General features: G+C 33.7%; 1 protein-coding gene and 1 long non-coding RNA gene across 10 annotated transcripts in view; one reads left to right on the forward strand and one right to left on the reverse strand.

The window, feature by feature from the left end:
* Positions 1 to 13,508, reverse strand: part of tara (SERTA domain-containing protein 2 taranis) — a 49,302-nt gene that overhangs the window by 15,028 nt on the left and 20,766 nt on the right. For 2 of the 6 annotated variants that reach the window (XR_015294647.1, XM_086915890.1), the window contains exon 2: positions 10,677 to 10,759. The exons of 2 other annotated variants lie outside the window; for them this stretch is intronic. The gene's annotated coding sequence lies outside the window, so the exon portion shown is untranslated. Of the gene's footprint in view, positions 1 to 2,078; positions 2,161 to 10,676; positions 10,760 to 13,508 lie in introns of all 6 variants that reach the window. 2 more of the 6 variants (XM_086915889.1, XM_086915891.1) reach the window with 2 other exon arrangements.
* On the forward strand, positions 10,714 to 12,621 carry LOC147656316 (uncharacterized). Of its 4 annotated transcripts, none has more exons than XR_015294651.1 (3): positions 10,714 to 10,952; positions 11,127 to 11,234; positions 11,397 to 11,978. It is a non-coding gene; the product is annotated as an uncharacterized LOC147656316 (long non-coding RNA). The 4 variants fall into 4 exon arrangements; XR_015294650.1 differs by having other exon boundaries at positions 11,411 to 11,978; XR_015294649.1 differs by having other exon boundaries at positions 10,714 to 10,917; positions 11,411 to 11,978.

Here is a 13,508-nt window from a genome sequence, read left to right on the forward strand (position 1 = left end):
CTTCGTAAACATGATCGTACAGGATAACATTTTATATTTTAGCCACGTGTTCAATTAATCGATAATAGGGAGAGGAAAGTAAAGAGCAGAAAGTTTTATAAAAGAATAAGGGGTGAAAACTACCTTTGATGTATGTTTGCATTAATGGTTGATAATCTAAATCGCTCATGTGATCATCTATTATCCTTTAAATGTAAACAACAATTGAATATTATACTTAAAATATAATTTATTATGTATGATTTTAAGAAAATATAAATATCTGAATTGAAAAAAAAATATAAAATATAAAAATCTTGAATTTTTATATATTTAATTCTATATATAAATATAAAAATCTAATTGAAATTTCTATTTGATAAAATATTTAAATAAAATAAATAATCTACATATATAACATTTCATATGAATAATTTTCACAAGATTTAATTAAATACTTATGAAATTATATTAATAATTCAAACTGTCTATAATTTTTTTAAAAATATTTTATATCTTTTTACTTCAAAATATAAATATAAATATAGTTAAATAAAAGAAGATATCAAAAATATACATTTATTTAATCATTTTTTTAATGATTTAGCATATAAATATATATATACTTTTTTTATCCTTATATTTTTATATTTTTGTACATATATTAATTCATCATGATGATTTAATTTTTATATCTTTATTTATGCAATTATACATAATATATACTATTTTAAAATAAATTATTTATTTTAGTTATAACGAGATGCTTATTTTAATCATTTTAATGATATATAAACTAAATGATTTACTAAATGATTACTAGCTCTCTCTCTCTCTCTCTCTCTCTCCCCCCCCCCCCCCCTCTTCCTATTAGAACTACTCGAAGTTCTAATTTAAAATTCATTCGATCATATTTTTTTTTTTTTTTTCCAAAAACTTCTCGCAAGAAATAAACTCAGCATCACAGCTACGCGAAAAATGTCGTCCCCGAAGAATAGCCCCACGATTGTTGACCCAGTTCCATGGCACGCGATGCAACATTTGCAACCGCGAAAATACGAGCGACCGTACGCCCATAGGTGTTTGTATGCCACGCACAAGCGTGCAATAAATGCATGCAGCACTTATATATACCGCAACATACACACATAAACCGAGGAATCCTGCGAGTCGTGTACTCTGCATATCCTTTATATAAAACATATGTATATTATACATACATGTATACATATATGTATATATCGCTCATGTACAAGTTTCACGATAAATACACTAGCCTATATACTATCGTTGTACAGGGGAGAAGGCACGCTGGTCGGTCTTACATTAGGGGATGAATAAAGGAAGGTCTCCGAAAAGGGAGGGTTGTTTCCCCTTGCAAGTGGTTCTCATTGGCTGATTTTACGTAATACGATGGAAACACGCACTTATAGAGGAATCAGGATATACCTAGGGAGACAGATAATGGACAGTTGGATAAGATCGAGGTTGAGAACCATTGGCACGTAATCTAGTAGGGCACGCGGCATCTGCGGTGCCCTAAACGAAAGGTCCAGCACCCTGGAGCACTCAGAATCGTCGGGAGGAAAAAGGGAGAATGAATGGATGTGGGGTGGAAAATTAGAAGAAAGAAGGGAGAAAGGAACGGAGAAGTGGAAAATGTAGTTGGCTTCTTAGCGTCACCCCCTCCGACGTTAAAAATAAAGAGATCGAAAACGAAGATGCGATTATTTCAATATCTATCTATCGCTGATTCTTGAATCCAGTTTAATTGATTCGGAAAAGAACGAGGTAATTTAAGTTGAGAAGAATAGATTATGATTTTCTTATTTCTTGAGAATATCTTTTAAGATAGCAAGATAAATAAATTTGTCTGCCGAATGAGCAAATATTTAGAGAGTTTTAATTAGACAACTACAATACCTCGTTTCAAATGATTTTTTTTCTACATGGAATATATATTTGAAATTGTATACTTCAGTAAACAAAGAAAATCATTCATTTTTGATTTCACACGGAACAAGTTTCGATAAATCTGTGGAAACCAAGCTCAACTCGATAAACTTCATTTAAATCGGTAAAACTATTCCATTGCATACCTATCCTCCTCTCCGTTGCCCCGCGGAAACCGCACAATCCGTCGACTGGCAAAAATAGAAATCGAAGCATTGAACCCGGTGTCTAAAAGCAGAAATTGCAATTTTCAACGAAATCCTCCGATTGAAATTAATATAAAAAAAAAAAAAAAAAAAAAGAGAGAGAAAAAAAACTAAATTATTTCATTCTTTTCATCAATGGTACGTATATCAAGAGAATATTATTTATATTCCTAAAAACAATGAAAAGTTTCCACCTGATGTGAAACTGGTTGCTCATTTTTGTTATAAGTTATAACAAAAAAGATTGTTCACTTTCAAGGAAGCCAGCACGGGACCCACGTACAGCTGTAAACACACACGTGCACGCACACGTGAGTGGTTACCTTTGTCATGTGGGAAGAAAGCCGTACAGAGGTGGGTAAAAAAAAGAGGGGCCATATGGCAGACAACGGACAGCACCCTTATGTGTGGGAGAACTCTCCCTTTCTCATGCATTTTTTTCCACCCCTTCGAGCTTTTTACGTGCAGCATCTTCCTGCTTACACGTACACACAATGGAACGTAACATTCGGCGTATTTTCATATGCGTTTTCGCGTATGAACGGTTCTCATTGTTAATCGAAAAATCGAATCGAAAAAAATACAATGGTATTATTCCTTCCGTGGACGGATGTTTTTCGTTTTGTTCATAAAATCATTTTTATCACTCTCGATTTCGTGTTTTTGACCGATTACCAATTATCCTCCATTGTTACCAATTTTTTAAATTGAAAACGGATGATATGTTATGTTTATGCTATTTCGATTATATGATGTGCACGTTCATATTTATTGATCACACGTATTTTTTTTCTATGGAGAATTGAATCTCCGAATCTATTACGAATTGGAAAGAAGAAAATATGACTTTTATTTCATTTTTATAAATGGCCCTCGAAATAATTAAAAAATCATTTACTCTAATAGTCTAAACGTCGCCCTAAAATATAAAGCTATTAAAGAAAATTGTTATATTGCAGGCTTTTCTTTTATCCCTATTAGCGATTGCATTCCTCAGATTCGTGATTTCGTAACTATAAACTCTATTTTAAATATAAAAATCTGAACTGGCATTTTTCTTTTTTTTTATTGAATAATCCGCTAAATCTATCTTCTTTATTTAATAATGAATGTGTAATATTAAAATTTCATTTCAAATTAAAAGAAGAAAAAAAAATGAAATTTCAATTGGTTCATCAATAATTTCATTTTCTCTTGGAAAAATTAATGATCAAACATATTTTTAAAAATATCGGACAACAATTGTTCAATTGAAATTAAATCTTATATAAAATACGCGATGATAATTGATGATAATTAAACAAGGTAAAAGAAGGGTCAGGTATGTAAGTGTCGTGAAAGAGGAAGCGCAAAGGCACGGGTGGAACCTGTTCGCAGTGACGAGTGGGCGCGTTGGCTGAACTTTACGAGGTAGTCATCGCAGGACAGCCAAAGGAGAGAATAAGATAGTTGCAGCGTCGCAGGTGCCTTCACCGGCCATGCTAAATAATACACATGCGACTCTTGTGTCGTACATTCGTAAGCACAGTACGCTGACGAGTGGAACAGTCACAAGATGTATTCGACTCGAGTGACAAACAGGTAGGTTTTGCGTGACGAATCTTGCATATAGAGATATGTATACATAATTCCACTGTGGACAGAAGAAGGATGTAAATATAAATCATGGGTATATTAAGGTTAAAGGGTAGAAAGAACTCGTTGAAGGAATGAAAGATGACCTTTGGGAATTGTTTGAACCTGTCAGGACAACAGTTTCTTAAACTTTATAAATTCGATTCTCTTTCATATGATGCGATTTCTAATCATTTATTCTTGAAGATTAATCAAGACTTTGTATAATAACTTTATCATATTTTTTTGCAATAATAAAATCTTTAGTGATTTAAGAATTTAACAATTTAATGCAAAGCTTTTCGAAATTTTTTCTGCTTCATTTTTCTTAAAAATGTTTTTAATTTGTATGTAAACATAATGTTTCAGTGCAAATTATTTTATTATTTTAATCTCTGAACAAAAATTGAAAAAAAATTGATGTTTATACTGTAAGAAAATGGCTAATAAAATAGTATAAAGAAGGCTTGGTTTTGTATATTTTTAAATCAAAAATGTCATAATATATAAATAATATTATTTACGTAATCTTACACGTAAAATCAAACTATCTTCCGGCAAATAAGTTCACCAAAAGTTTAAAAAAAAAAAAAAGATGACATAGCAATCATACTCATTAGCATTTTACCAAACTAGGTTATCAGCAAGAATTGAAAGCAGGTATCGGTGTGCACCGTCAATGTTTCACGCTAGGAAACACCGTATAGACCGAGGAGAATTCCATTTACGACGATCAAGGAGCACCTGATCCCTCGATCGATTCACCTTGCTTTGCCAAGCGGCGAGAACACATCGATGATCGCGTTGCAACGCCATTGTTCCGACCATCGCGAGCACGCGACTAACCCCCTTCGTCCCCTTTCCAAGCATGAAAGAGAGAGAAAGTGCGATTCGTACGTGCAAGTGACGAAAGTCAACGAATATCCGTCCACCTGATAAGATACGCTTCTTAATTCACTTTGAGTCATATCACTTATCTATTCGACATCGTATATCTCGGTTGACTAAACTAAGATCGATAAGGACGCGTTATACAACGCTACGCTAAATCCCGGTTAATGTATATAAGTTTAACGAGGTCTCCCTGACCTAACGATTGGACCTGTTGCTGACCACCGACGTTTAATATTAATGGAGTACATAAATCGCCACCACCATATCATCCCTTTCTTTGCCAACTTCTTAATCTCTAAAACTTTATAACCAAAAAATTCATTCATAGTCCTACAATTCATTTTAGAAAGTTTCTTTTCTTAAATTGTTCCCTATTTTTATTGCATTGCAATTCATTCAAAAATCTTGAAAATAACTATGTCCATTGCCAAGGGAATTTACTATGTTTGCGAAAGAGCCTTTTGGGTACCTGGGCCCAGGTAGAGAAACGTCCAATCGTCTTTCTGCAACAGGGCTGCGCGTTGTTCCTTGACGAGGGTCGGACATTAAGCCACATCGAAGGAATCTTCTTTCTCTTTCTTTTTTTTAAAGGTAGACCCTTTAATCTGGTCATGGGGACAGTGACTCTCAAAGTCAACACGATAGCCTATCTATTTGGAATATACAGGAGTAAATGGTCAATAATTTGAGAACATGGTTTTATTTTCTTTTCGATTCTCGTCGACAATCTAACCAGATTGATCAGAGTTCTTTAACCTTTCGTATGGTTAAACGAGGAAAAGAATTTAATTTGTTTTTTTTTCCAAAACTAGGTGCAAACAATGATTGAAAGAAAAGTAATTAAATTCCATTGATAAATATTAATATCGCTGTCGATTCTTCTTGTTTTATTTGAATAATCGGGACGGAATTTTTGAAAGAATGATTGCTATGGTTTATGAGATCACTATTCTAGATAAGGTCAATTTTACGGAAGGAAGTGGTGCAAGATGTGGTACGATATAAAAATAATTCTGACAACAAATGAATTTTCGTGATATCACATTAGCAGTAAACCTATATTTGAAACTTGTTTCGTTTGTGTTAGCATCGAATTATTATAGCCAGAAAGTATGGTGAAGGAATAAGAATAGTGAACTGTCGTTGGGACTCTAAGAATCGGGGACCATGACCAGTCACGTATTCGTCATGCGGTAACGAAGAATTGAACTGGACGCGTCATCGGGATCCAAACAATGACTTTATCTTCGCGGAATCTGACGAAAGCGAAACTTCACTTCCAATTTTTTTTAGACATTCCCGTTACTCGCTCGAAATATTCATTTTGAAATTCCCAAATTCCTTTTAAAAGTAGAAAAACAGAAAGGAATAGAAAAATTCTATATCTCTCTAAATATGGAAAATCAAAAAAACAATTTCCAATCATCTTCTTTAAAAAAAGTTATTCTTTGATCTAATTTGAAGAAGAAGAAAAAAAAGAAGGAAACATTATTGGCGATAGTTATATAATTTCGACAATAAAATAAAAGCCATCGTGTTAGGGCCCCAATCCTACTTCGGAGAGTCCCGCAGACAAGCTTTTGGACCCTATTGTTGGATTCGGGGTAGGACAGCCCGTATATATACCCTCGCAGGCAGGCAAACGAGGGTTGCAACCTTTTATACGGCGAAGGGTCGCCAGTCGGCTATCGGCCCCCGGTTCTTTTTGTCTGGTTCGTCGAAGCGACAACGGAGAAATCCCCCCTTGTCAGGCAGCCGGGCGACCATGCCTGCCTGTTTGCCTGTCGTTCTATGACTGACGACAGCAGGCCAACGCGTATTTCTTGTCCTCGACGAACGGAAACAAACTTTTGCCAATCTTGCTACTAGGAAATGACCAGTGATAAAGGAGAATGAAACAATTGGGAATTTTCTGATTTAAAGGATCATGGTGAGGAGAGGAATTGATTGAAAATTTTGAGATCAATCTGAATTATGAAAAGAAAATTGTACAATAGGAATAAAAAACAATGACTTATGATAAACAATAATTAATAAATAACATAACTTTCTTATAAATATTTTAAAAAATAAATATTCGACATACAACATATGAAATAGTATTAAGAAGTTAAGTTAATCTCTTCCCTATATATATTATCATCTTTAATTAAGAAATGCAAATGATCATGAAAAAATTACAATTAAGAGTTTATGCTTATGATACCATCTTATGATACCAACATCGATTTTACTTGACTATTTACACCTTTATTTATTTAAATTTCGATGAACTTTTTTTTTTATAGATAATTCTCGAAATTTATCATATTTAATAATACAGATAAATTATTAAAAAATAAATAATATTAATAAATAATAATTTATGAAAATATAATCATTGCTCTTATTACCTTCGCATAAAACGATTAATAATATCATAGAAATTAAATTAATTTGGAAGAGATTTAAAAAAACTTCGATTACAATAATCAAAGATTTATTCCGTCATATTTTCATTTTTATCACAATAACGATTCTATAACCAAACGAAAAAGTTTTTCGATAATGAAAGAGAATCGATTCCCTCTGGGGACAGACCTTTAGAATACAATTTTCTCTACTTCGTTGCTAGCAAATGATCTTCGACTTTATCAATGATAGTGACTTGCACATCTCTTCTCGTACATCTAAATCTATCCAAATCAAACTTCGCCAGAATTTTGTAAAATTTTCTAAAAAAATGAAAATCTATATATATATATATACAAACTTTCAAGATTTAACCATCATAATGCAACTTCTCAACTCAGCATCTCAAAAGATCGCGATTACGTAAGCATCGCAAGAGCGCGAAGAACAGCATGCCGCGTGACGGCTTTGAAACAGGAAAAGATCCTAGAAAATGGCGGAATATAGCGAGGCGCGAACCGCGCCTGCGGCTCATCAACGCCACTGCGTTCTCGTCGCGTCTCTCACCGATGCTGGAGGAGCCAAGTGGAAGAGTTTACTGTTAGCCGGAGTACACGTAGTATACACAACTAGTGTGTCTAAACGCAAAAGCTACGGGATGTATATCGGGGAGCTAGCTGGTCGTACGACCAACCGACCAGCCAACCAAGCACCACACAGCAGCAGCCATTGCGTTCACCAGACTAGAGAGCCAGCTAGGCCAACGACAGCCGGTTGGGTGTTGGTGAAAGGTGTGGCCGCGTTGGCTACACAAGAAAACGAGAATGCAATATTCCGGCTGCTTACACGATATTCACCGTCAAATACGCAGTCAATAGAGAAGCACGGAGAGAATCGACTGGCTCTGGGCATAATCGTTCTCATCCTGCTGCTTGATTATCTCTTATTCTCGCGATGCCGACGAATATCCATCGAACGAAAGGAAAAAAAGGAAAGGGATACGGAAAGAACAAGAGAAAGAAATAGGGAAAGATATCGATCGAAAAGAAGTTTGATGACTTTCCGGATGTGTGCAGGTGATCGAGAACGATCCAAGAAGTACCGCTTAATGCGATTCAACGATGCCTATGTTTTCAAACGCCAAGTATCATTCTGTTAATCCTTACAGAGGATACTTGGCCTACCTTTTTCAGGTATTCACTGATTCATTGTCGGATCTTACATTGTTCTCTGTATTTATGTCTACGGAACTTCCGGTTTTGTTGTGAGGATGAAAAGTAATGGAACAATTTTCTTTAAAGGCAACAAATTTTTTGGGAGAAAAAGTTTTTGTTCTATGAACTATACAATTGATTGATAATATATTGTTGCCTTAAGTATATACTCTTATTCTTTAAGTATATTTAATAGCGTATTTTAATAATTTATTTAATGATACATTTTTATGTCAACATATTTCTTTGTTAGATTATTTTGGTAAAGATAGATTTTTCGCGCGAAGGAAGAAAGAATGGCAATGGAAGATATTCGCCTGTAGCGGTACTGTCCTTGCACGATCGCCTCGAGCAATACCGGCCCGGGTCGTAACTGTTCCCGTATCCTGCCTCGGCTATTCCTAGCTCGGTGTCGAGCAAAGTGCAACTACATTAAGGAGATTATGAGATATTGAAAATGACGATGAATACGCGGGATACAATCCTCGTTTCGCCATCCAATATTATTTTATTACACTAATATGGTTAAAATTACCAAAATGCATATAAATTTATAATTATACACTTTCTTAATATCCACAGATATATCCACTATGAAATATTAGAATTTATAATACGATTTTTTGAATTTTTTTAAATTGTAATATTTAATTTCATGACTATAAATGAAGATGATAGATTTTCATAAGTATTTTCATAACTAGTTACCCTCATGTATATTAAGATTGATTATCATAATTGAACATTGATTTGCGTCAAATGTAAAGTTTGTTTCTTTTATTTATATATATATATATACACATATATGTATATATGTGTATATATATATATATACACAAACGTCTCAGATACTGCACGAAGCCATGTAGAATCGTGGAGAATAGATAACACATACATGTTAATAATGCGAAGTTTGATGAAGTTATATCAAACTCGAAACGGAATATCTTGGTTATATTTCTATTTATAGATTAGTACATCCTTCGATTCTCAAAAATTCTATATGAAATATTGATATATAGCAGCAAAATTGAAGACAGAATGTTGCAGTTTTTTTCCTATACATTTTGCCGCGAATAATAACCGACGTTGCAAAATTGACTGATATAATGAAGCTCCAGCGAAAATCGCTTGCATAAGGCAGCCGCTCGACACGAGCGGGCTGAAGAACACGATACCGAGTGTACGTTGTCAGCACGTCTACGATAGCTGGTGGATGTAAAAAGAAAAAAAAAAAATAAATCGATTATGTGAGAATTAAAGAATGATTGTTGTAATGTGAAACTCCAAATTATACGATCAACATAATATATTAATTGATCGATAATTGTATGAAAATAAATTTCAGAAATTTCTTTTTTAATTTTTTTTGAATTGAATCGTCTTTTTTTACATATAAAAATATTATAAATAGATAATTTGATAATAAAATATAATAATAAATTATTAATCAATTTATGAAACGTATGTTACGTAGTATTAAAGACATGTAAAAAAAAGTTTAATTAATTTTGTAAAATAAAAAAAATTAATTCGTAACAATAACTATTCTTTCCTTTAAAAAAAAAAACTTCGTTATTGTCTTTTAAAAAACTTATTCGAAATAAAAGATACTTTTTTTCTTTTAATATTATCTACATGATAATATCCTATCTTTCTACATAAATTTTTATAACATTATTTTTTGTAATTAATGATTTGTATTTATGTGAAATGAAATGTATAAAATTTAGTTATATAATATTACATAATATAATTTCAATTTAATATGCGATAAATATAATATTACGATTTTAAAGGGGTTAAAGAGCATTCCTAATATTACCCTCCCGATTGCTTTCACCGAAGTAATGACATCAAATGCATCCAAGAAACCGATTTTGCTAATTTTACAAAATGATTCGCGCACCGTTCGCCACTCACATTTGGTGTCGTTTCACAGGCGAGGTAAGTCGAACCCATCATCAAAAAATCATTGAAACGTTCAAGAACGTTAAAGGAGATCGTACGAGTCGAATTTACGAGCGTGTCAGCCACGCGCGCTGGTGAAACCAGAGGCAAGCAAAACAACGAGACGACGACGACGATACGAAAATAAAATCCGTCCCGTCGTTGCACGATGTTCGCGGCCCGTTCCGACGACGCAGCCAAGGTTACGTGCGACGACGAACCAACGAGTCTCCTCGTGAAAGTCAAATTTGTAAAGCGTATATGAGAGAGCGCATACATGAGAGAGCGTGTGAGAGCATTCGCGCGCGCGCGCGCGTCTTTTCTCGAAGCGAGCGCGCGTTCAAGCGAATGCAACGCCAACTGGCGGCATACAAGCGCGATGTCGTTTTTTCGACGCCGCGACGAAGCAACGCGTCGCCACTGCTGTTCCTTCAAGGCTGCGTCGTTACGGCTGACGTCTCTTGCTGCTGCTTACCGATTGCTCGATCCCGTCGTTGGTTGGTAATTAGCGATGGGAAGTTTGTACGAGTAACGCCGGCAATGTAAATCTTCCAATTCCTGCGTAGAAAAATCATCACGTCGAGATTTTGTTTGGTTATTAAGATTATTGCGGAAATGTCTAGTTATTTTTTACAATCATCTAATCGTTCTAGATAATTGTTGATAGATGATCAATACTTAAATGCAACTGACAATGATAAACGTGCGTCAAAAAGGTGGGATTAAACTGTTTCAATAACGGACTCCAGTGGTAAAGTCGATCTATTACAGCATTTATGCGATGGATTCGTTTATAGTACAATGTTCCAATTAAACAGAACTATTTAACCTCTGCATTTTTTCTAATTTTTTTAACAGATTCAGATTCTACATGATTTTGTGCATACATATATAGTATATATATATATATAATTTTCATTTGCAGTAAGTTTTATGGATGGCAGATGCAAGGATAAAGTTAAATACGATAAATGCGACGAATACTGGTCTTCTCTTTATCGTTCTCGTCTCGATAATATACAATATAGATATGGTAAGAATATCACGCGATATGGTATTAGCAAGATATGAATGTATCAACGCAAATCTAGTATGATTGCAATGATTCTTACTAGGAAATAATATAATAAAAAAATCATTTTAATTGTAAAAATAGCACAGATATGATTGCATTTTCTTTAGTTTTTAATAATAGTATCTATGTTCAAGGTTATATCGAAACAATTCTACGCCATTGTCAATATCGTTGATGTAGCTCACTACTAAATGATACGAGTAATGCTAGAACAGTAACGAGAAAGAGCTAGCAGTAAACGCAGACGACGTAGACGTTGAGGACTGGCTCTGTCCCGCTGCTGCTGTTACTGTTATTTTTAACTCGACGCCGACGCGTCGAGTCCGTAGTCTAAAACCGTCTACCCTCCTTCCTCCCTGTACTCCACCAGATCGAGCTTCTCTTCTGTACTTCTTCGTCTTCTATATGACCCGAACGATAAGAAAGACGATTAGTGAAGTAATCATTTTGAATGGTATTTCCAAAATGAGAAATTTTCTACTTTTAAAAATGATAAGTTAAATTTTAATGGAAAAATCCATTATTGAAATCTATGATAATTAGTTCTCGTAATTATGCAATTAAGAATTTTTAAAACTTTTATCCATAAGTATTATAGCAAATTCGATTTCAATTAAAATTTTTTTCTTCATTTTCTGTATTTTTTTTATAATTATATATTAAACAATGATAAAATTATAAAGAATTTTTTTATACAATAATTTTGAAAATTATTCGTTTTTTTACTTAACTGATTTTACTTAATTTTTTAATTTCCTAAGAATAAAATATAAATTTAATAACAGGAATTACCATATAAAATTGCCGCGAGAAAGGTATTTATTAAAAAAGTTTTAGCAATGTCCGTCACAAAAGAGTGCCGTGAGCGAAGGAAAATTTGTTTCGAAACCCAGTTTTCCCGCCAGTCGAATTGGCAACGCTGCGTAACCAGAGAAAATCAAGAAAGAACGAGACAATGCAATACTGGCAACGTGGAAAAAAGAGAGGGGACGAAAAAGAGAGACCTCGAAACGTGGCAACGCAGCGTCAATGCGTTGTAGACTCGGTTCCGTACTGATACCCACGCTCTGAGGTCTCGCACGATGTCGCTCTTGTGCTGAACAAAATATCTCTACACGAACTTTCTACTCGCAAGAATGGGGTTGTCGGCGCAATAATCATACAATATTTGAGGGTGGAATTTTCTTATTTAATATAAAATTCTCTATCTATTTTTTAATTTAAAATCTATAATATAATAAAATTAAAAAAAAAAATATTCCTAAGAGAAGAAATGAAGATATATATATTTAATATGATATTAAAAATATTTGAATTATAAAATTAAATACTATTTCTAATATGATATGATGTATAATTAAGAACATTATAATTTCCTTTTTTCATACTTGATATAAATATTTTAACTGATATATTATTAAAATTATTTTCTGAAAAATGATTATAAATTTTTATTTGTTTTTTTTTTTTTGAAATTTTTTTATATACTTCAAATAAAGATATATACATTTTATTTGTTATAAAATGAAATACTTTTCTTTTTAAAAAACAATTGAAATTTGAAAGGCTCTAGCCGTGTACCGCTGTTTCTTCAACGTTGGCTGGGGCAACTTTCTAGTTTAGCGTATACGTGTACGTAGCACGTATGCGTGTGCTCTGGCTCATATATAGCAACATATGCGTTAATCGTGTGCGTACAGTGAGTATGTATGCGTGTCCGTCATATTAATATATGTTTCTTTTTCTATCCTTCGCGCACGCGCGCGCGCGCTCACGCTCTCCCGAGCGTGTGGAGGAAAACTGGTTCCAGGAGAATAGAGCAACTGCGCCTTACCAGCAACAGCAGAAGGAACGAAAACCTCGACACCCTCGCGCGTGAGTTTAATCTCATACCCGTATATACCATGATCCTTTCCACTCGTGAATATTTGGAACGTCTGCAAGGACGTACCGCAAGGTGCCTTTCAACAACGAATCATAACTGAACTTCTTAACAGCAACTACTATTGGATTTTTCTCTTTAAGTTCTCCGTCTTATAGAAGAAGCATGTTATATAATTGTTTATTGTACGTAGTAAATATTCTAGACTCTAAAACGATTCGTAAATTTAAAACAAAATATTTAAGTTTCATTTCCGGTATTGTTGATTCGAATGATTAACAATAGTAACTAAATTACAAATATACGATTTTTTTTCTTTATATTTTGCAATTATCAATTTTTGATTTTTT

This window comes from Apis florea, unplaced genomic scaffold (genome assembly GCF_048593485.1).
Source record: "Apis florea isolate Af1SG1 unplaced genomic scaffold, ASM4859348v1 contig_3798_pilon, whole genome shotgun sequence".
In the NCBI taxonomy this organism is placed as follows: domain Eukaryota; kingdom Metazoa; phylum Arthropoda; class Insecta; order Hymenoptera; family Apidae; genus Apis; species Apis florea.